This window comes from Rhinolophus ferrumequinum, chromosome 23 (assembly GCF_004115265.2).
Source record: "Rhinolophus ferrumequinum isolate MPI-CBG mRhiFer1 chromosome 23, mRhiFer1_v1.p, whole genome shotgun sequence".
NCBI lineage: Eukaryota > Metazoa > Chordata > Mammalia > Chiroptera > Rhinolophidae > Rhinolophus > Rhinolophus ferrumequinum.
In genome coordinates this window covers 25986817-26009937 of record NC_046306.1, presented here as the reverse complement: position 1 = coordinate 26009937, position 23121 = coordinate 25986817, and the positions used below count along the sequence as shown (strand labels likewise).

General features: G+C 52.1%; 1 protein-coding gene across 5 annotated transcripts in view; it reads right to left on the bottom strand.

The window, feature by feature from the left end:
• Nucleotides 1-19145, bottom strand: part of SMOX (spermine oxidase) — a 35150-nt gene extending 16005 nt beyond the window's left edge. Inside the window, exon 1 of one of the 5 annotated variants that reach the window (XM_033095055.1) lies at nucleotides 18938-19145. The gene's annotated coding sequence lies outside the window, so the exon portion shown is untranslated. Of the gene's footprint in view, nucleotides 1-12551; nucleotides 12821-13865; nucleotides 14004-18937 lie in introns of those variants that run through there. The other 4 variants (XM_033095059.1, XM_033095058.1, XM_033095057.1 and 1 more) reach the window with 4 other exon arrangements.
• Between the last annotated feature and the right edge of the window lie 3976 nt (nucleotides 19146-23121).

Below are 23121 nucleotides of genomic sequence, written 5' to 3'. Positions count from 1 at the left end.
CCATCTGAACTGCACCCCTACAGAATTGCTCAGCCACCCCCTCAAAGGCAACGCTGGCCGGGCCCCTCATTGACCGGGAATAATATCCAGCAATTCACGGAGGATCTACAACGTACCAGGTATTAGGCAGGCCTCAGCCATTGACCCTCTGGACCTAGCTGACCGTTCTGGCTTCAGTTTTTATTCACACCCCCTCAAACGTGCACAAATACCCCAACTTCAGTAGTCTTGAGCATCCCCAGTGCAGCCCCGCTGAAGGCCTATGGGAAACACCCGTCCCACACACGTCAGAGAAGCCGGCTGGGTTCTCGTAAACGCACACCCTTGTGTAGCGTACTGTGGTTGTGCAGCTGTGTGACTGCACGGCTGTCTATTGCTTGAACCACCAGGAAGGCCTGTTCCCCTGATGTTTCCTGAAGCAACAGACACCCTGGCAGTGTGAGTTCCTTCACTGGTTCTGTTCTGCAACCACCACCGCCCAGACACTGCCTGTTCCCAAAGCATAGGCATCTCGCCCCCAGGAAATCCTGTTGCCTATTATTCTGGAGTGAGACTGCAGCGCCATGATCACTGAGCAGGGCCAGGGTCCCAGGCTAGCCTGGTGACCCCTCGCCAAGCCTAGGACTGAACTCCAAAGAAGGTCAGTGGCCCAGCTCAGCACGAGTGCCCCTTCCTCTTCAGCACTGGAGTCCACTTCTGCTCACCCAGCAAGCAGCAGGTCACTTCCCTCCCCAACAGTCGCCATGACAACAAAAAATGATGCCACGAAGGGCCAGCTTCCCAGATGCCCCACCCCCTTCCAAAGTCACCCATCACAAGGAACAAAAAAACTTCTACCCATTCTTGGCTCACCCCTGAACACAGGCTACTCCCCAATGTGTCTGCCTCCTTCTCCTTTTCTCAAGGTCACCCAGGTGAATGACCCATGTCCCAGAGGAGAAGAGTATGACAAGGCGGTTAGCCCATCTGGCTCACCTCACCTCACTCCTTAGGGTTCAGACTCCGCTCCAAAATGAGCCCACCCCTTCCAATCAGCAGGCTCCTCCCCACCTCTCAGCCCTGCTCAGGGCTCTGGGGGCCACCTGAACCCTCCCCAACCAACCTTGGGGACTAAGTCTCTCCTCCCAACAGATACTCCTAGTGCTTGAGGGCAGCAGCCCTACCTCAGTTTCCCTGGAGGGACCCCTCTGCCTCAGATATCTAAGGGGAGGGGGAATTTCAGGGGTAATCTCTCTGGACTGCCTGGCTGGTCTGGGGAGGGATTTGGATTCTCAAGGGGCCCCCCAGACAATGCAATTATTCTTCAAATGTAAAAAACGCCCAGAAATCCCAGACCAGCTGCTTTGCACGGGCAGCCCAGACAAAGGGGCTCTGTGTCTGCCAGCGTGGCTCCTCCTACCCCTCAGCCCCAGGAAGGGGCTGGGCCTGAACTCCTCCCAGCCAGACCCTCCCCAGCCCTCCTTCCCCAGACCAGCCAGCCAGGAAGTAAAGAGGCAGGAAAGCAGAGCCAGGCCTGGCCGGTCACAGGGGGTGGGGGACAGGACAAGAGCAGCCTGCCAGCCAAAGAGACACAGGGATGGAGAGGGAACACTGGCCTGGGTGCCCAGAGTCCCAGGTCCCAGCTCAGTCGCTTCCTTGACAGATGACCCTTTCTCTGGGCCCCACCTGGCCAAAACCTCTGAACCCACTCCAAGGACACAGCATCTGTACCCCGCCTCCTGGACTCACTTGTCTAAACCCCATAGGATGCTTCACGGCCTCCTTTAGACTTCAAGCTTTCCCATCTGTAAAATGGGGTCAGGTAGAGCTACCTGGTGGGACTGCTGGGAAGATGAAATGATAGCACAAGCAGAAGGTATGGCTACTTGCGAGAGCCACCTCAGAAAGGGAAGGAGAAGGAGGAAGTGACCCAGAGAGACTAGTACAGATGTGGGTGCCACCTCTCCCACGGCCCAGAGCTCCAGTTCGTTTGAAGAACCCCAGTTTTCACCTGAACTCAGATCCCAGCCTCAGCCATGGCCCCAGCCCTAAAATCAGACTGGACTTTGACCCTGACGTCCATCACACTGCCCTCAATACTGTCTCAGCCGGACCATCCTACCCAGTTGTGGGGGTAGGGACAGGCATCAGAGATGAGGGCCATTAGCCAGCCATCCCCAAGCTCATAAAAGGGACAAGGCATGGGTGCCTCATTCCTCAGAGGCCTCCCACCAGCAATATTCACTGGCCCTCACGGGCCAAGGTGAGGAAAGGGCTCTGGGCGGCCCCATCTTCCTTCTTGGAACTTAGACTTCTCTCCATTTTTGTCAGCCACACATCTCTTCCCCACAACCAGATGCGTAAAGTCCCTAAAAGCACAACTTTAAAGGCTTTGTGAGCCTTTTCAGAAAAGGGGAGCTTACACTGCATGGAGAGACGCAGCTAGACAGGGTATTTGAGGGGACAGATCCAACGCTTGGCCCACACAGGCCCTGGTGGCAGAGGGGGAGGGATTCTTGGAGAGGTGAGCACTGTGTGCACCGTCTACTTCCCACGATGCTCTGCAAGATGGAACAGACCCAGGTGGATTGTTCCAGGACCCCAGCTGCCTGCAGGAAGAGACCCTGGAGACCACCTGCCTCTGGCTATTAAGGTTAGTTGGGGTGGAGAAGGGAAGAGAATACAGAAAGAAGCCAGAGAAAAGGTAAGGTCTTTCTGATGGGCAAAAATAATGCTCAGCTGGCAGCTTTGATGACTGTGCAGCCAGAAAGAGAAACAGAGGTGGAGATGGGCCAGGACAGAGCCGAGGACTGCATTCCTGCCTCCATAGCCTCCCGCAAACAGCTTTACCCCACACTCCACCTTAGAGATCCCACCTTCAGCAAAAACAAGTGAATAGATCATGCTCTGACAATAGATCAGACCAGGTGGCAATCATAATGGTTCTAAACACCTCCTATGAACCTTTCAAATTCTGGGCCAGCCGCACAGCTCCGCTTCCATCTCCAACCCCAGCTTGTCACACCCCACGCCCTGGTTTCCCATCTTTGTCTTCTTGCATATGTCCTGTCTGGCAAAGTAGGCAGTTACCCCTTAGCCAGCACGGCCCACATTCTTCCCCTCAATCCCAGATCTTACAGAGGCAGACAGACCCCAGGCCCTTTCAGCCCAGAGAGCGGTCAGGGTCTGACATGATAACTATGCCACTCCTGGACACTCCTGGAGAAGATGAAACTGCCCAGCCAGTAGCCTCTGCCCCTAATCAGTGTGGCCTTTGGAAAGTCCATTGGCACTTGAGCCTCAGTTTCCCCATCTGTAAAACGGGAATAATTACCCCTACCCTGAGTGAGGCCCGAGCCCAGACCCTGTTAGCCAGCTTCCTGTGTTCCCCAGAAAAGTCCTAAAGGCACAGGTTTCACTGTGGCTCCCTTTAGCAACCCTTAGGATGAGACTCCATGACCTAGATTCCCTCACTCTAAGCAGGACCTGACACCCCAACTCTGACTCCCCTCTAGGAAGTCATCAACCACAGAATTACAAGAGTCCACAGAGCTGGCCATTATCCTGGTGACTATGTTGGTGTGAGACTGCCCTTGGGGATAGCAGACCAGGCCGTGAGCAGGAGAGGGCCGATGGGAAATGGAGCTCTCAGTCACTCACTTCCCTGGGAGGAAGTTCCCGTAAAAGGGCTGGACCTAGAGAAAAATAAAACAGCCTCAAAACAAAGTACCAGCCCTGTTCTGAGACCATGGCCCTTGAGAAATCTCAGAAAGATACACGTCACTCTCTCACACACACATACACACACAAACATAATCACAAAAACATACTTTGCTATGTTTTGCTTGATGATCCTGCTTGATAAATAGTCCCCTCCTTTGGGGACACTTTATAGCACAATGGTTTTCATATAGGGTCTGGGGTCAGATCACTTGTTTTTGAACACCAGTGGTTTGAATCTCTACCACATATTAAATGAGTGACCTGAGCCTCAGTTTCCTCATCAGTACAATGAAGATAAAGAGTACCGGCCTCAGGGTTAAGTGTGACAATGCAGAGTGCTTAGCCCACAGCCAGGCACGTAGCCGCAGTAGTTTTTATATTCCTACAGGCCCAACTCTGCACACTCGTGGGGTGACTGTGGGGAGGGCTGGACCAGGACACCAGATGTTGTAGGGGCTAGGGAAAATCCAGCCAATTAAGAGGTCATAGACACCTCCCCCCCACCCCCTGGGCCGCATGATGACTCCAGAGCAAGACCTGAAGGCCCCGGAGAAACCAGCCACCCTGCAGTGACATTGCTATGGTCTGATGACAGGGGAGGAACAGAGGTTAGGAAAGAAGGGCCCCTCCATTAACTGGGGGTGCTTGCTCCTCCCAGGTAACATTGTGACGCTGTAAGTGCAATGACAGGATGATCTGTGTGGTCACCACCCTCCAAGATGGCCCTCAATGACCCTTGCCTCCTAATACTTGTGCCCTAATACAGCCTCCTTCCAGACGGACCTGTGTAACCAATAGGATGTTGTAAAAATGATGGAGTGTGGCTTCCGAAACTAGTTCATAAAACACATTGTGGCTTCCACCTTGCTCTCTTCGACTGCTTGCTAAAGGGGAAACCAGTCACCACATCATGAGGACACTCAAGCAACCCTGTGGAGATGCTCCTCAGGCAAGAAACTGAGTCCTCCAACCAACAGCCAAACCACTTAGCAAAGCATGTGAGTGAACCACCCTGGAAGCAAACACTCTGGCCCCAGTCAAGCCCTCACATGACTGCAGCTCCAGCCACCATTTTGACTGCAAACCCCTGAGAGGCCCTGAACCAGAAACACCCAACTAAACTGCTCCCAAAAACTATGAGGATAATAAATGTTTATTGCTATTTTAACCCACTAAGTTTTAGGATAGTTTATTACGCAACAATAGGTAACTTATACAGTCATCAGTTCTCTCTCCCTGGGGAACCCCCCAGGGTGGGGACCCTCAGGTAAACCCCCCATTTCACTCAGGGCCCAGCTCCCTCTTTTCTGAAATTCGGGACTGGGGTGGAGTGAGTAGAGGGCCTGGGCCAGGCTTACAAGGCCCAGAGGACAGGAGCTCCTTCCCTAGCCAGTGCATTAGACGCAACTAGAGATTAGTATAAAAGACTGATACCCAACCCCCACTCTGAGTCATCTAAATCAGACTCTTTGGGAGTGGGTCCTATTGTGGATATTTTTTTAAGGGCCCTAGATGATGGTGACATATATCCAAGGTTAAGAATCACTACTCTGCAGCAGGCTCCAAAGGCAGGCTCCAGGCTAGCCCAAAAACAAGGTGTTCGCCTGTGCAGGAGAGGAGGAGGCAGAGAGAGCAGCAGGACAGGAAGTGCCCAAGGTCCACTCCCCCAATCCCCTTAAACTGAGGGTCTCCCTCTATCCCTACTCCCCTGCAGCTGCCCAGCTCCCTAAGCGCTCTTCATTCCATACCTGTAATGCACCTCAAGCCAGATAGGGACAACCTCTGCCCTTGGAGAGGACTCCGGGTACAGGATGGGGTCTAGCTCTGAGTGATCTTGGGGAAGACTCTGTTTCCTCATCTGTAAAATGGGAATTGCCATCATACCTGCTCTGCGCTCTCTGGGGTCCTAGGTATCTTTAGAAAGATTTATATGTGTTGTCTCCCCCAAGACACAGCCCTGGGGAGAATACAGCAATGAATTAAACAAACAAGGCCACAGCCAGTTAACTCATAAGTACAACATAGTGATAAGGACTTGATAAGGATGGATTGTGACAGAGAATGTGGAGGAAGATAAGAAGGGGCACTTAATGGGGGCAGGGAGAGGGGTCAGATGAGATTTCCACGAGAGACATGAGAAATGAGTTCCAGGCGGTGGGAATGGCATGTGCAAAGGCTCAGAGGCGTTGCTTACAAGATCAATTCTCAACATCGCTTTTCCCTCCCTCCAGGACTCAACCTGCTGAATGTCAGTCTCACCTGACATTCCTCTGCAGTTGCAGCAGCCACCACCCAAGCTACAGTGCGGGCCTGGAGGGCTTGCTCTGAGCTTCCCCAAGTAAGTCAGCCACACACGTAAGCTCACCCTTGTAGGGGCACGCCCAGGAGAAAGGGCAAAGTGGCCCCAGGTCCCCAGAGAACACAAGACCTCACAGGCAGTGCAGTGTGGAGTGTGGCCCCTCTCCCAACCCCATTTCATCAGGTATCACCTGCAGTCCCAACTCTCCAGACAAAGTGGGAGGGGGTGGGCAGAACGGTCACACAGTCACTCAGCAAACAGTGCAGGCACTGTAGGGCCAGTGCACAGTGCAGTGAGAAGTCTGGGTGGACACATGACATCATGGGGTCCCGCCTTATCCACAATTTTGCTTTCCCAGTTTCAGTTACCTATGGTCAACAGCAATCCAAAAATATTTAATGGAAAATTCCAGAAGTAAACAATTCATAAGTTTTAAATTGTGCGTTGTTCTGAGCAGTGTGATGAAATTTCACGCCGTCCCATTCCATCCTGCCTGGGATGTGAATCATCCCTTTGTCCACTACATCCACACTGTACGTATAGCACAATAAGATATTTGACAGGGAGAGAGAGACCACATTCACAAACTTTTATGATAATATTTTGTTATAATTATTCTATTATTAGTTATTGTTGTTAATCTCTTAGTGTGTCTAATTTATAAATTAAACTCTATCATAGATATGTATGTATAAGGAAAAAAAACATAGTAACAGACGGCTTGGTACAATCTCTGGTTTCAGACAAACACTGGGAGTCTTGGAACATATCCCCTGTGGATAATGGGGGAACTACTGTACACTTAAAAATGGTTAAAATGGTAACTGTGATGTTATGTACATTTTCCCACAATAGAAACAACAAGAACAACAACAAAAAGTTTAGTGAGTACTACTCGGGCACTCAGAATACAGCAGCAGCCAGAGGGCTCCCCATGGAGGATCTAACAGCTCGGGGATGACAGGTGCTACAAGAAAAGCAGGTTGAGGGGAGAGGCAGCTGCTCTGTGTGGGGACGTCAGGGAAGCCTCTCTGATAAGGTGACAACGGAGCAGAGGAAGTGACAGGCAGGAGGGGATCAGAGGGTGACAGTGCTATGGTGACCCCCTGGGAACGTGCTGAAGGACAGGATGTGGGGGTGAGAGCAAGAGCAGGGTCAGGATGACTTGGGTGACCAGTCATGACACCTCAAGGACAAACCCTGTCGAGTTCTGTGTCAACTGGTTATCCCCTTTTCCCCTTGACAACAAGCCTGCGGGGTAAGAAAGACGAGAAACTGAGGCCAAATAACTTGGTATAAAACCTGCAGGTGGGAGGAGGGCCCAGGTGGTCTAATTCCAGAGCCCAGTTCTCTCCTCAGGGCTATCACCAGCATTGAGAATGCTTTTCCAGGCCACCTCTCATTGCAGTGCCCAGCACACCCCCAAACACATGGTCCAGAGCCCCGCGCCCAGCCCCCTTCTTCCGGCATCACCTGCAGGCACCACCCTGACCGGCCCATGACTTGGGTTAGCGTCCCCACCTATTCTGCACCTGGAGCACTTGAAGCCAGGGAGGTGTAAGCTGGCAGAGGAGGAGGTGGCTTCCCTGCCAGGTTTCTCCCCTCTCCCTGCCAGGAGCCACAGCCCCACAATTCCAGGGTGAAGGGGGCTGCCCAGTCAGCACTTTCCACCGACTCTTTCAAAACCACTGACAAGAACTGAGGCTTGTGAGACAAACTCAAGCCCGGGCGCAGTTCCCCCTTGCTGGCCCCTCGTGACTCTGCACAAAGCCTGTCTGTGCTTCAGCTCCAGCCCCCAGGAGGAGGGAGCTCTCCTGCAAGCCCATCCTCTCTCCAGAGCCACGGGGTCCCCACTCTGCCCAGCCCAGGACCCGTGCTCCCTGCCCCCAACGAGACACTGCAGCCCTGACTGGAGAGCTGAGTGTCCAAGGCTTGCTGATTCCAGGCAGGTTTTGTGGGAAGGGGTCCCCTCCACTGTAAACTCTTTTCTCATAAAGCTCCCTCTCCTATGGCCCCCACTCAGCACAGTTTATCACAGAGTGAAGGTGGCACGCATGATAACAAAAGGCAAAAAGGAAAACAAAAGCATCTCCCCAAAATGTAGGTACCATATGAACCTCATAGCAAACTTCTGTTTATTGAGTCCTTCCTGCACCAGGCCCCGTGCTGAGCAGCCTCTGTTCATGCCATCATTTAATACTCCCAAACACCCGGGGACCCATTTTACAGAGAAGGGAACAGGCTCACAGAGGTTCACTTATGTGATGGAGGCCACCCGGACAGAGTGAAGGCAGAGCAGGGCTGGACAACATTGAGAGCTCGTCTCTTTCTCCCCAGCACTTCCTCGGTTCTCAGGCCCCCATCAGCCTCCAGGGGCAGCAGGCACGAGGAAAGCCCTGGCCTGCCACTTCTCCTGTCCCACCCCTCCCCACACACTGACACTACACACATTGTGCCAAGCACTTGGGGCTGCCCTGCATGAGGTGTCCCCAAGCCTGGCTGCTCCACCAAAACCTAGGGCTGCCAAGGGGAGGCCACCTGCCTCCTGCTCAGGGTGATGGTGGGGTCGGCTTCAGGCCACCCGAGTCTCCCTGCCCCATGGGGACTGGCTCAAGGCTTGCCAGGCACTACACTACGCCAGGCCACAGGCCTCTGCCCTTGGCTTCATCCTCCATAAACAGGGACAGGGACAGTGGTCTAATTGCTGTGCCTGCACACACACACACACACACACACAAATTCTAAGAGCAACTAACTCATACTTCCCTCTAGATTGTCACCGCTCTCAGTGGCCCAAGATTTTACCCACCTGGTAACTTCAGGATGGTGTCACTGTGCTCTTCTAACAAATCCTACCGTGTTTCCCCGGAAATAAGACCGGACCGGAAAATAAGACCTCGCATGATTTTTTAAGAGGGCATCCCCTGAACATAAGCTCTAATGCGTCTTTTGGAGCAAAACTTAATATGAGACCCAGTCTTATTTTCGGGGAAACACGGTAACACAGGATCTCCTAACGTAGGATCACCCAATAAAGGCCTCTCCATCAAGTTCAACCCTGAAGCAGAACTCCAGCAAGAGCTGGAACCAAGTCTGAAAAGCCAATGGTGTTCATTTCAAAACGCACACGTGGGGCCTGACCCCACGATTTAATCTATAAAACACCTACAGTTAAGACACTGAGCCTGTACAATAAATATATTCTTCAAGTCCTTTGGTTGAGTTCACAGAGAGACTCAATAATTCGCCAGCTTTTGAAGTCAAGAAACGCTTGTTCTTACAATTTTATCATCATTGTTATCACTATTTTTCCCTGAGAACGTCTGAGGTACAGAACAGAGAGCTAAGCATTTCACGTGGAATATATCAGTGAATCCTCATGTCAATACCTTCATCCTACAGAGGAGGAAACCAAGGTTCAGAGAGGTCCCATACCTGCCATCTGACATAAGGCGCTCCAAAATTCACTTAGTAAAATACTAAGGCTCAGACTTCACATTATTTTAAAACCAAGGAATGAGTTAAGTAAGTTCATTGTCTTGAGTTACTTTTCCAGATTAAGTCAAAAGTTTTCCATTGATTGTGTATGATTTTTTAAATCAATTTTTCCAAAATTTTCAAAGAGAGTAGAAGGGATCTGTATGTTTAACATTGAAAGGCCTCATTTAAAAATCTTTCCTGAGAACGTTCGTCCATTGATGGTCCTGAGTGTCTCTGCCTGAGTCATCTTAAAATCTAGCTGACTCAAGGTCTAGTTTTTTGCCAGTCCAAAAGCACCCATCAGCACCTTCTCCCTGAGGTCAGGAGTTCGGGGAGCTGGGCTGGCCTGGCTTGGGGGGGAAGTTCTGGTCGTGGTGGGGAGGCTCCGAGGGGTCTGTGAAGTGAAGAACAGGCCCCTGACCAGATAGCCTAGAACTGGGGTTGGAGACCCAGTCATTCCATTCGCTGGCACTCCCAGTGTCCCCGTCTATGAAATGGGGTAATAGCTCGGGCTCTATGGGGCCATAGTTTCTGAGGCAGGAACTATGGATCTGCCAAGGCTTGGCCCCAAATTGGCAGAGAGTGGCTAGGTTCTTTGTTCTGTTTTCTAATAAATTACAGTTCATTTCCAAGTGCTTCTTCTCCTGGGCTTAAATCACACCTTCCTTAACACCCTCCTCCAAGAAGTAGCTAGAAGATAAAGGAATCTGGACTGAGGGTGCAGGGGTGCTGCCCTCCCCAGTCCAGGACACCCTCCTCTGGCTCACCCAAATGCTTTACTTCCTCCCCTGTCCTCCCAGCCTTTTTAGAGACAGCAGGAAAAGCCCTGGGCTCCAACTGTTTGAGGAAGAAAAGAGGAAGAAAAACGAGGAGGAGGGCGAGGGAGGACAGCAGAGTGTAGCTGTGCTGGCTAAGCAAGCTCACTGAGCATCCTCTGCCAGGGCCCTCCTGTCTGCCCAACTCTGAACCAGGAGAGCAACTTCTCCTGGGTCACTGTTTGAAATGCCACACGCTGTCACCCCCACCTGAGCTGCTGAACAAAGAGTCCTCACACTTCAGAGGAAATGAGGTGTGGCAAGGGACAAGGCGCGGTGGACTCACTGAGGCCCTCCGCCACAGGGGAGGAGGTGGGGAACGGAGCAGGGGCCCTGGAACTCCCCCCACCCCCTTCCTGCACTTGCAACACCCTGCCAGGAAGGCAACAGGATGAAATTCCCAACCTTTGGGAGAAAATGACTCAGAGCTCTGAGAATCTAAAGATAAGGGTCATATAAGCAACCCGACCCCGGCCCGTGCTTTGAGTTGTGAAGGGGCACAAACTATTCTATGAGGAAGGCCAATGGAGGTCCTGCCCCCCCCCCCATCCACCGTCACAGCCCTGCCACGTTTCTCACTAAAGCGCTGCTCTCATCAAACCACTGCCCCGCTCGAAAACCTTCGATGACTCCCCATGGCCTAATGAATGAAGGTAGAGCCCTGACACCTCCTCCCTGCCCTCAGTCTCTCGGTCTTCTGCACCCCACATGAGGCTCTGAAATCCACACTCAGACGAGGCCCACAGAGGCCAGAGTGGCCTGAGAAATTCCTTCATTCTGCCCAAATCTCCTGATCCTGCCAGCCACTCCTCTAGGAAGTCAGTCCTGGCTCCCCCCGCCCACACTTTTCTTCTCCTCTCCAGAAGATAACTCTTCTGGTCTAATTAGGGCCCACCTCAAGGCTCCTCATGCTCTCGGCTGGCTTTTATGCCTCTCATGACTCTGACCCCTGTCCGGTTCCCTGGGTCCCTCCTGGAGACACCACCTGCAGCCATGTCAGTCACACTAAGAGCAGCCAATAGAGATATTTGATATCACAATGACCCTACGAGGGAAATAATGTTATTCCCACAGTACAAATGAGGAAACTGAGGCACTGAGAGGTCACAACCCTGCTCTCTGAGATGAACAGCTGGGAGAGAATTTGTAGAGCAAGGAGATGGTAGGAGTGGTGGGGTGGGAGGCACTCCCAGAATCCCAAAGATCAGGGCCTGGTTACCATTGGGTCTTAGGCAGCAGACAGGTCCTCTGAGGTCCCTCCTCACCCACCCAGTGAAGCCGAACAGTTGCCACAAGAACCCAGGGCTGGCTCTGGGCCCCAGTCCTCTCCAGGCTGTCCCTCCCTCTGCAGTGCCCTTTTCTTCCACTGACCCTCCAAATGGTACCCATCGTACCAAGTCCACCTCCCCCAAGAAGCTATCCATCCACCTTCCCTTCCTTCCCTGGCACTTCTGGGCCCACCCATCACTCGTTTGTGGTCTTTAGTGGGGCAGCATCCTTCCACATCAACTCTTCCCCCTGGGTGTTTTCCTGGTCAGAGAGATATTATTAGGAAGTATTTAAAAAAAAAAAAAAAGATTTCTATGGTCAAATCAATTTGGGAAACATCAAATAATTTTTTTTTTCTGCAGGGCTTGTCAGAGCCTTTAATTCTCTTAAAAGCATTTTGAATCTCCCACCCAGCAGTGGAGTGAATTTCCCAGTTTCTATCCTTATTTCTTCTCTGAACCCTTGCGGTTTCTCAGAACAGTCTTTGAGAAATGCCACACAGGCAGGCACTGGGCCCTGCGGTCCTTTTAGTAGGCGTGTGGTACATTTGGGGAACTTAGCCTGAGAGCCCCTCTTGGCACTGCCCAGGGCTGCAGAACCTTTGCCCTCGTGTCTGCCCTTCCCACTTTACTTGGGGTGAGGTGACTGCCGACTCTCCTGCCAATGTCTAGAGGGACCTCATCTCTCCAGTGCCCTCAGATACCACTCCCCAGGCCATGCTGAGCTCAGAGAACGAGGGACCTTGGGAGACCCCAAAGCAAGCTAGACAGTTCTTCCATGCAAATTGCTCATTCTACTCTATCATTAGCATTCAAGTTTTAATATTAAAACAAAATTAAAAAGTATTAAGCTGCCATTCTGGGAAGAAGCAGTGCCCCTCCCCCCCCCCCAACAAACCCTATGACCCTCTCCCCTGCTCCCCAGGTCAAGGACTAAATCCCTCAATTTACAGGAAACTGTGGCCTAAGCAGGGAGCAGTCACTTGCCTGTAGTGGCCCAGCCAGGGGCAGAGCAGAGAGAAGCATCTGGGCCTTCCCACGTCCAGGTGTACCAGGGAGGCTGCCTGGTGGAAGAAGATCCCAACAGTGGCTCAGGTAACCATCGGCAGTGGCTACAAGGACTCACACAGGCTGGGGTAAAGGACACCGGGTACAGCTCAGCAGCTGAGTAGAATTTGGGGGCTTTTAGAAGATGGCATGTCGGGCTAAAGTCAGCTGTTTACCCAATCTCCCTGGCCCCACCGTGAATGGCTGGAGGAAGAGTGCTCACCCCAGATCAGCTACCCACAGGGCTGGGTTCAGCTGTGGGCAAAGATAAGATGGCCTATGTGCCTCCTGCCTGTCATCCTGCCCTGGGGCAGTTACCTAAGATACCCTCCCGTTATCTTGTGAGTTCCTCACAGTCAGGTGCCCCGGAAATCAAGCCTGTCTCCTGGCCTGAGACCCAAGGGCCCAGAGACCCCTCACCTAGCCCCACCTACCAGTAGAGCAGCCCCCTGCTTCCCACACCCTCTACACACTCCCCTCTGCCCTGCTCCCACCTCAGGCCCAACACAAACAGTCTGTGCACCTCCCCAAACACAGTCCATAGGAGCCAGGACAGGCCTCTTTGCCTGTTCCAGGTCCCACCCGACCTGCACCTGCCTGGCCCTCAAATTGCCAGCCTTAACCTTTGCTACACAAAGAAGGCCCATGGGCCAGCAGCATCGCACCACCCTGGAGCTTGTTAGAAATGCAGAGTCTCAGGCCCCACCCTAGACCTGCTGAATTAGAATCTGCATTTTAACAAGCTGCCTAGGTCATCCCTGTGTATGTTAGAGTTTGAGAAGCACTTTTATAGGCCACTGTTCCAATCAAGTCATTGCACCCGGAGCCTATAACCTTCAATGGCTCCCTAGGGCCTAGTGAATCAAGTCCAGACTCAGCAGCTTAGCAGTCAAGGCCTTCCCCAGCCTGGCTTTAACCCACTTCTTCAGGCTTGGGCTTCCCCTCTGTCTTGGGAATGTCATCACCACCACTGTCAGCCAAAGCCACCCAAGATTTCAGGACCCTCTAAAAGCACTACCTCCTCCTCCAGGAAGCTGGTCTGAACTGCACCTTATTATATCACACCCAGCATGGCTCACTCTTATTTCTTACAGAGTGGGGATCCTGTCCTGTGTTCCCAGTGGCTGTGAGTACCAAGCCGGGGCATTAGAGATGCCAGATGATGACCAAAGGTAACAAGGCCCAGCATCCAGTTGTCAAGAAGCCCACCCTCCGCTCTAGCCTGCCAGCTTCTAGCTCTGCCACAACCTTCATCTCAAAGCAGCAGACAGAGACTTGGGCAGCGTGGCTAAGCCTCCTGCATACTCCCTGCCAGAACCATGGGCCAGTTGAGCTTCCAGCAGCAATGTCCTTGCTCTGTGCCTCAGTTTCCCAAAATGCAGAAGAGAAGCCACCAACTCTGTCTCCCTCTTTTCCTGGAGGGCTGGCAGAATCTATCAAGATAGATAAGCAGATCCCTTAAACTCTGGGTTCAGAATGTGGAACGAAGAGACTCCATCCTTGTGTGTTCAGCAAATCGTCACTCGGCCCGCCAGCCAGGCCCCTGGGAGCCCAAGTCACCTGCCCAGAGGCATTCTCGTGACCAAACAGGAAAGCCTCGCAGGACAGGGCTGCCACACCTTCCTCTTGGCTCCCTCCTTCCTGGCCCTGTTCCTCAGGGCTGGTGTCCCATGCGAAGTCCTTCACACTGGGTCTGTAAGAAGACGCTCAAGCACGTCACCTTAAGGAGTTCCCGGCTTCCACAACCTCTGGGGAAAACGGGGAGAAAGCCTCCTAATCCCATTTTACAGACAGACTAAAAGAGGTAAGGACAGGACCACCAGTGAGGTACAGTAAGCTCTCAGCAGGTCCCAGTTCTCTGTTCCCCCAGCTCAGCTCCCACATTCAACCCATCCCCACCCTGACCCCCATCCAGGCTTCCCAAGGCCAAGTCTGAAATTTAACCTCACGATATCCTAGACGGAATCCAAAACAGGCCAGTTTATCTGCAGAGCTCCTACCTGACCTCCCTGGCTCGCTGGAGGCAGACGAAGAGAGAAGTGAGGCAATGCTATACCCAGAGGGGTGACATTCTACCGTGTTTCCCCGAAAATAAGACCTAGCCGGACAATCAGCTCTAATGATTTGGAGCAAAAATTAATATAAGACCTAGTCTTATTTTAGTATAAGACCCAGTCTATATAATATAATATAATATAATATAATATAATATAATATATTAATTTTTGCTCCAAAAGACGCATTAGAGCTGACTGTCTGGCTAGGTTTTATTTTCAGGGAAACATGGTAATGGTAGCATCTCAAGCAGAGTTGTTTTTGTACCAGAAGCAGTTGACCTCCCCAGCACCCTGAAATCACAATGTGCATGATACCCAACTACTCGGCCTGGGCCTACGCCCCTCTTGGAAGAAAAGGTAGTACACGAAACAGAGAAACTCAGCTGCCCACTCTGAGCAAGGACCCCTTCTACTTTAGAGGGCATGACTTCTTTCCTACCTCCCCAGTCCCCAAGGCCAGGCATCTCAGGAAGTCTGGGAAAACCACTTGTTTGTTAAGACGACTTCAGCTGGGCCGTATCTGAGAGGCAAGAGAGTAGTAGTAGAATGAGGTGCTTTAGAGCTTGGATTCTGGAGCCAGATTGAGTGGGTTCAAATCCTCGCTCTGTCGCTACTGTGTTGTATTACTGTGCTTCAGTCTTCCCGTCTGTTAAATGGGAATAAGACCTACCCTAGAGAACTGTTAAGATGATTAAAGCAGTTAATACTTGCACAGTCCTTAGAACATTGTCTGGCACCCACTGAATAGACGAGAGCCCTGGCCCAGCCTCTTAGCCTCTACCTGATTTCTCCCACCCAGGATACCCTCCTTGCTCCCACCTGTCCCAGTTCAAAGCCTTTCCTAGGCATGCCAGCCCAATTCTAGATCTGGACCTCCATCCCCTAGTTTCAGTGCTCACCATCTTGGTCCATCACCAGTCTGCCTGGCCAGCACCCAGTTCCCCTCCCTCCCAGATCTGAGGTCTCCTGGCTCTCAGCCCTCCATTCTGACAGCACCAGCCACACAATTCAATTCTCAGCTGGTTCCTCTATGCAAAGAAGAGAGCTGTAGGTAGAAAGACAAGGGTCTATAGAGAGATACCCAGTCCCCGCTTCTTCCTCCCTTTCAACTCCCTGTCCCCCAAGGCTAGGCACCCAGCAGTCACCCAAGAAAGTAGCCTGAAATAAATCCCCAGCTGCCCAGGCCGCTCTCATCTCCTGAGTTAGAGAACACACACACCCCTCTGTTAACCCAGCCTGGATTTCCACCAAAGAAAGCAAAGGAAGTCATTTATTCCCAACCCACAGCTACCCACACCACTCCACATCCCCCAGGTCCCCAATTTCCCCCTAGGCATACGGGCCTGCCTTCAAGACACTTGTACCTTCTTCACTTCCCTTTTCCACACCCGACTGGCCCCCTCGGATTCTTGCAGCCATTTGCACAACTGTTTTTGTGGAAAAAAAATAAAAATCCTCATTGTCACTTGAGGTTTAAAGGGGGCTCCTGAGCTGATGGCAATACCCCCCTCTTTTTGCCCAGCCCAGCCGAGACCTTCCTACCTGGCGCAAGATTTCCTGAACAGCAGCTACGTGCCAGGTACTGTGTTAGATGCTCCAGATACAGCAGTGGGCCGTTCGGTCAAGGTTCTAGCCCTTGAGAAGCCGGACGAAGTAAAACGACAACTATAACAAATGGTTACGGACTGTGATAAATCTAAGGAAGAAAGTAAAGCAGGTGCTATGATGAATTAATTACAGGCCAGAGAGGGACCCTCTACCAAGACTGGGAAGGCATATGAGAAAGGCATATTTAAGGTGAGACCTGAAAAATAAGGAGGAGCCAAGCTAGCCCAGTAGAAAACTCTGGAAGAACATTCTTCGCAGAGAAAACAGCACAAGCAAAGGCCCTAGGGCAGGAAAAGGTTTCGGAAGTTCAAAGGCAAAGTGATTCAGGTGTGGCTGACAGGAAGAATGCAAAAGGACAAGGCTGGAAGAGGTCAAAAGGGTCCAGATCATGGAGGGTCTGATAGGCCTTGGGAAAGTTTTGAAATTTTATTCCAAGTGCAACAGAGAGTTATGGAGGGCTATTTAGAGGAATGAGATTATCTCATCAATATTTTCCTACATACTTCTCTGTTGAAATGGATTAGAGGAGGGCAAGTGCGGACTTAGGGAAAGCAGACAGCAACTACTAACAACATTCAGGCAAGACATAAAAGGTAGCTTGGCCTGTGGCAGTAGCCGAGGGTGGTAGAAGTGGAGTCAGAGTTTGATGAACAGGCCTGAGATAGATTTTGCAGAAAGAACCAAAAGGATTTGCTGTTGGACTGGATGTGAGGAGGGAGACAAAGCGGGGAGCTGATGCCACCTTGTTTCCTGTCTTTAAAGCTGAGTGTGTTTACTGAGATGAGAAGGCTTGAGGAGGGTCATGTTTGGGGAGAGCAGTCAGGCTTCTGTTTCATCCGTGTGAAGTTTTTCATACCTATGACACATCCAGGACACCATAAATCATCAGATGGGTCGTTGGATAGAGAGGCTAGGGATAAAATTTGCTACTTAAAATCAGAAGAATGAAAATGATGGACATTTAGGATCTGTATTGTTGTAAATTAATGCTTGATTTTAAAAATCCTAAGAAAGAATGAGAACATGTGGGATATGTAAGAGAAGGGAGCCAGGAAAGATGAGGGGGCTGAGGAGAGAGCCCTGAGATCCTCCAACATTCGGAGCTGAGTTAAGTTGTCCCCAAAGAGGACTAAGAAAGAACTAGCCAGGGAAAGAGAAGAAAACCAGGAGAAGCCGAGAGAGATTACTGGTTCTAGAAGAAGAGAATGACCAACAAGACAAAGGGAGGTCAAGGAAGACCTGGTGGGAGTGGGAAGAGAATCACTCGAGACCTTGACTGGGGCAGCTTCAGTGAAGTGGTGGGACAGAAGCCAGGTCAAGTAGGCTGAGGCACCAAAGGGATGTGCTTCCGAGGAGCAAGTACAGACAGCTCCCTGGAGAAGCTTTGCTGTGAGGAGTGGAGAAGTGGGTCTGTTGCTGGGGGAGAATGAGGAACAAAGGCAAAAAGGGGACTATGAAATAGGGGGTGGGGATGGAGGGGGGCGCCAAAGTATGTTCTTATACTGTTGTGAATGATTAAGAGGGAAAGAAGCCACTTCTTACACGAGAGAGAGAAGTAACTGAAGAAAACGGGAGTGGGAGTGGACCATGTTGGGGCCCAGTGGAGGCATGGGCCTGTGGCAGGAATTGGGATGCTTCCTACCCCTAACAAGGGAGAAGGAGAGAGGAAGCGGGGCCAAGGAAGCAGAATACACATGTGGGGCCTTCACTGTACACGTTTTCAGATGCACGCCTACACCCTCCATTCGTGCCCACTCCAGTGACCCCTGAGGCACCTGCCTTGTTTCACTGCTTGGACAAGTGGCCCTCCCACGGACTGGCATGGGATGTGCCAGCACCAGCAGGTTCTGCAAACAACCTGTGGACACATCTTACCATACGGTCCAGCCACTGTGCTTACTTCATCAGGCGGCGCCCCATCCTGGTGCAAGCTCGGAAGGGGTCCACGGGACCCTCACCGGCTCCATCAGGGCCTCAGCCCCCAACCCAGAGCAGTGACCTCCCTCAGCCCCTCCCCCAAAGTGAGCTCTCGAACACACTATCCCTTTCCGAGCGTGGTTATCACCAAGCCTGGCGCAGCCCGTGAGCCCTTAGTTGGCCCATTGGAGAGAGCTGCTCCCCACCGCAGCGCCCGCGAGGAGACTACCCGTACGTCCGGAGGGAGGGCCGCCCAGCCTCAACCCGTGTCCCAGCCGTCGCCCCGCAGCCTTCTCTTCTCTCCCCAGCGCCCACCCTCTGGACCGCCCGAGTCGTCGCGGGGCGTCGGCGCCCGGCTTTGTCTGCGCCCACGGAGCGCGCCTGCCGAGCGCCCGGGGCGCTCCCCAGCCGCACGTAGCTCGCAGGGGCCGGCCTGCCCTCCACCCCGGCGCGCTAGCCGGGCTCGCGCAGCCCCCTCCCGAGATCACGGTCCCTGGGGTCCGACCACCGCCTCCCCCGACGCCGGCGAGGTGGGCGCGGCGCCCACAGCTCTCCGCAAGCCTCGGGGAACGCCGCGCACCTAGCCCTCCGGCCCCAGCACCGCGCTGGCTGCCGGAGCCCCGGGCCGGCCGAGCCTTCGGGGCTGCTCCGGGGCCCTCACCCCCGGTCACTGCCGCAGCCCCTGCCTACCCCCAACGAGGGCCGGGTGCCGGGGGCTGGGGCCGGAGAGCCGGCGCGCCGTACCTTTCCCTGCTGAGCCCGGGAAGTGAGTCTGCCGCGAGCGGCGCTCCAGCCTCGGCCTCCTCCGCCTCCCCTCCTTCTTCAACCGCCTGGCTTCCTCCTCCAGCCGCCACCGGGACCGTAGGGGCCCGAGCCAGCCGCCGCGGCCTGTGTGGGGCCCCGCTCCGCCTAGTGTCCCCAGCCCACCCCGCCCGGTCCGCTCCGGCCCGGCCCCCGCTCCGCCTCGGGGCGGGAACGCACCCAGCTCCTCCCCGGGCCCGCCCCGCCGGAGGCGGGGAAGCTGGTGGCCGCCGGGACCGCGGACCATGGTGCCCGGGCCTCCGATCCCCAGCGTGGCGCTTCCCACCAGGGCCCCACAGCCCTCTACTGCCGTCAAGCTGAGCGCCAAACGTCCCCACCCATCCCGGAAAGAAAAGTAGCGGACCCAGCCCTGCCCACCCTGGGCATCCAACAGCGGTTGGATCGAGGCATCCAACAGCGCTAGGACGGGGGCCTCAGTTTACCCGCAGAGTTTGGAATCGCCCTTTCGAAAGGAAGGGGCGCACCTCTCTCGTCCCAGAGTTGTCTTCACTCCCTCAGACCAGGGTTTGGGGCCACCCGCAATCTCATTTTCTCCCCAACAGCGCTGCCGTATCTACCACCCCACCCCCTAGCCTCCTAGAATCAATCTCAAACCGGCAACAGCAGGGGGTAGGAGGGCACTCAAATCGCCACAGCCTGTCCCTTCGCAGCCCATGGGCTGTCAGTGGAAGTAGCCTCTTTAAGAAAATATCTTTCACTGGCACCCACTGCCTCATCCTCGAATAAAAACCGAAGCAAATACAAGTGTGAGGGTCCCTTTCTTTTCCTTAAAAAAAAAATAAATAAATAATAAAAATTATTTGTTTTCGGTTTGAGGTTCTGCAAGCACTGCTCTGGTCCCTGTACCGTTTTTCATTTGTTCTAGTTTAAGGGGGTAAAGGGAGAGAGGGATCGCTCGGTCTCTGACAATTGCCTTCTATTTAACCCAGTGAGCATCTCCAGGGCTTCCTGGAGCTGATAGAGACCCAGTCCTAGGAGAGCAAGTCTTCAGTGGAAGCCAGGCCCCTGCCCTGAACTGTCTTTCAGGCTGAGGAAAGTGCCTCACCTAACCCAGACTCCACAGGGGACCCACAGGCCCCAGGACAGAGCATAGGTCCCCATGGGTCCAGAGACCAGGAGGACAGAGGCGTCCCAGCAGTACTGGAATTTGATGCTCCCCCGCAGAAAGGACCCACTTGGGTTCAGGTGTTGGAAAATTTTCTCCAGGCAAACGCAAGGGAATTTACACATGAGGCTCCTCGTGGGCAGCAGCAAAATGACGTGGATATTCTCTGGGCGACATGGCAGGCCCTAAGAATTATATAGAGAATGGGGCAGAAAAGATAAGGGTACTGATACGTGACTCGCTCTGGACAGTGGGAAAAGCCTTATGTACTTGGTAGGGCAAAGGCCTGTTCCGGAACCAGCACATCTGGGGCACAGAGGAAGGGGAGAGCTCTCTGAGGGGATTTTTAGGAAGCAATTCCTGTTTCAGATCTATCCGGTGGGTCTGGCAGCAGTCACATCACAGAACAGTCTCTCCTCCACAATAGGCTGTAGGGCACGTGTATGGTGAATTCCAGTTGAGGTTTCTTCTCAGCAGAAAAAGCCTTGTCATTGTCCAAGCTATTCCCTCCACCTAGAAGTCTTCCTCCCTGCTCCTGACAAGCCCATGTATTCCCTTGGAGTTAAATGTCACACCCTCTTCTGTGAATCCTTCCCCGTCACCAAGGAAAGCAAAATGTCTATGAGTGGGCTCTCAGGATTACATTTCCAGGATTTGAATTCTGCCTCTATGTGCCCTCCCTGTGCTTCAGTTTCCTTATCTGTAAAATGGGGTTAATAAGTAGTACCTACTCCAAAGAGTTGTGAGTATTAAATAAGAACATCAGTATAGACTTGATGGATTACAAATGATGGGAAACCACTCACGTTGTCTTGGTGTAAGCAAACAGGAATTTTATATGCTCACAGAAGCAAAGACTCCAATGGTATGACTGATCCTGGTATCAAGAGGCTCAAAAAATACCAAGACTTAGTCTTCCTCTCCTCATCTCTTTTCTCTGTTTCTTGCAGCAGCAAGATGGCTGCCAGCAGCTCCATCTTCACAGCCCAAGTCCACATTTCTTTCAGCTGTCCCAGCAATAAGCCAAGGTTACACCAAGTTGGCTCTGACTGGATCACATATCATTGTTTGGGCCTGAATCACATGCCCAACCCTGACGTCACTCCCATCCAAACCACAGCGATGGAGAGTGAGGAAGGGTGGTATCAGGGTACTGTATACAATCAGAAGGTGAATGGACCCAGAGCTGTGTGCCAAACAAACAGTAAGTTCACAAAAAATATATAGGCCATTGTTGGGGACCTTCGTCGGGTTTCAGGGATGCCCAGTATCTTTGGAACATCCTTCTTTCTTGGGAGAACTTTCAACAGTGACAGAGGTGCTGGAGTACTTGCCAAAATACATTTCAGTTGTCCATTGTTACCCAACAAACAACCCTCAAAACTTAGTACCTTAAAACAACAATGATTTCTTATTTCTCACAACTCTTTGGGTTGATTGGACTCAGCTAGACAGTTCTTCTGCTGTATGTGACGTTGACTAAGGACAACAACTGGAAACATGGGTGGGCCTGGAATAGTCCAAATGGATTCTCTCTGCATGTGACTCTCCAACAGGATGACCTAGACTTCTTACTACATGGCAGCCTTGCTTCCCGGAGGGTAAAGTTGGAAGCTGCTAGGCATCTTAAACCTAAGCCCAGCACTGCCAATATATGATTTCTGCCACATACTACAGGCTAAAGAAAGTCACAAAGCCAGCCTAGATTTAAGGAGAGGGTGAATTGACTCCATGTCTTGTTAGGAAGAGTGGAGTGTGGTATTAGTCTGCTAGGGCGGCTACAACAAAGTCCCATAAACTGGGTGGCTTAATCAACAGAAATGTACTGTCTCACAGTTCTGGAGGCTGGAAATCCAAGGTCAACGTGTCATCTGGGGTTGTTCGTCCTGTGAGGGAGAATTCCATTCCTCTCTCCTGGCTCGGGTGGTTTGCTGGCAATCTTTGGTGTCCATTGGCTTGTTGATGCATCACCCCAATTTCTGCCTTCATCCCTTCATCTTCACATGAGTTCTCCCTGTGTGCAAGTCCCTAGCTCTGTGTCCAAATTTCCCCTTTTTTAAAAGCCCACCAGTGGATTAGGGCCCACCCTAATGACTTCATTTTAACTTGATTACCTTTATAAAGACCCTTTCTCCAAATAAGGTCACATGTTGAGGTACTGGGGGTTAGGACTCCAACATACCTCCAACATATTCAACCTGTCTATGCGGGGGAGGGGAGGCGGGCATGATTCAACCTATAATAAATTAGCACACAGGAAAGGAGGGACTCCTCGTTAGCCATGGACCACAAAGTAGAAACACCAAAGAATACCTCCCTCTTATTCTTAAGAACAGACTCCTGAGGTAGGCAGGTTCAACTAGGTCCCCAAATTTAAACACTTCTTACAAATCACATCACCAGCGTCAGCAGCCTTGGGTGAAACCTGTTTTCCTATCCCCTCAAGGGACCCTTTGGAGCCTGATTGGTGCGAAACGGATTAGAGCTAAAACAATCCTTCATTGTTTCGTCCCAGAACAACAAGGAGGGAAAGGTCAGGTTCAGGCACCTGACAAGCTGTGAGGCCCTGAGCAAGTTTGGCAGATGCCCTTTTGTCATCCTTAAAACGGAGGTAAAGATAAAAAACCTACCACTCAGGATTGCGATGAAGATTAAAAAGAATAAAGTGTGTGAAAGTGATGTCTAAACCGATGAAGATTAAAAAGAATAAAGTGTGTGGAAAGTGATGTCATACCCCCTCTAGAAGTAATTATTAGCATCCGTCTCTGCTACATCAGTATAGCTGACTTAGATCCCATTTTTCTGTTAAAACATTAGGAAAGCACTAATCACATTCAGACTTCTCGTGTGTGGAACACTTCACAGTTTACAAAGCACTTCCACAATCTCCATCACAGGGAGCTGGGTTGCCCTACGCTATGAGGGCAGAGTAACAAATAAGGGCTTTAAGAAGTGTGTTACTTATAGTAATGCTGTAACAAAGAGATCCAAGAATACAATG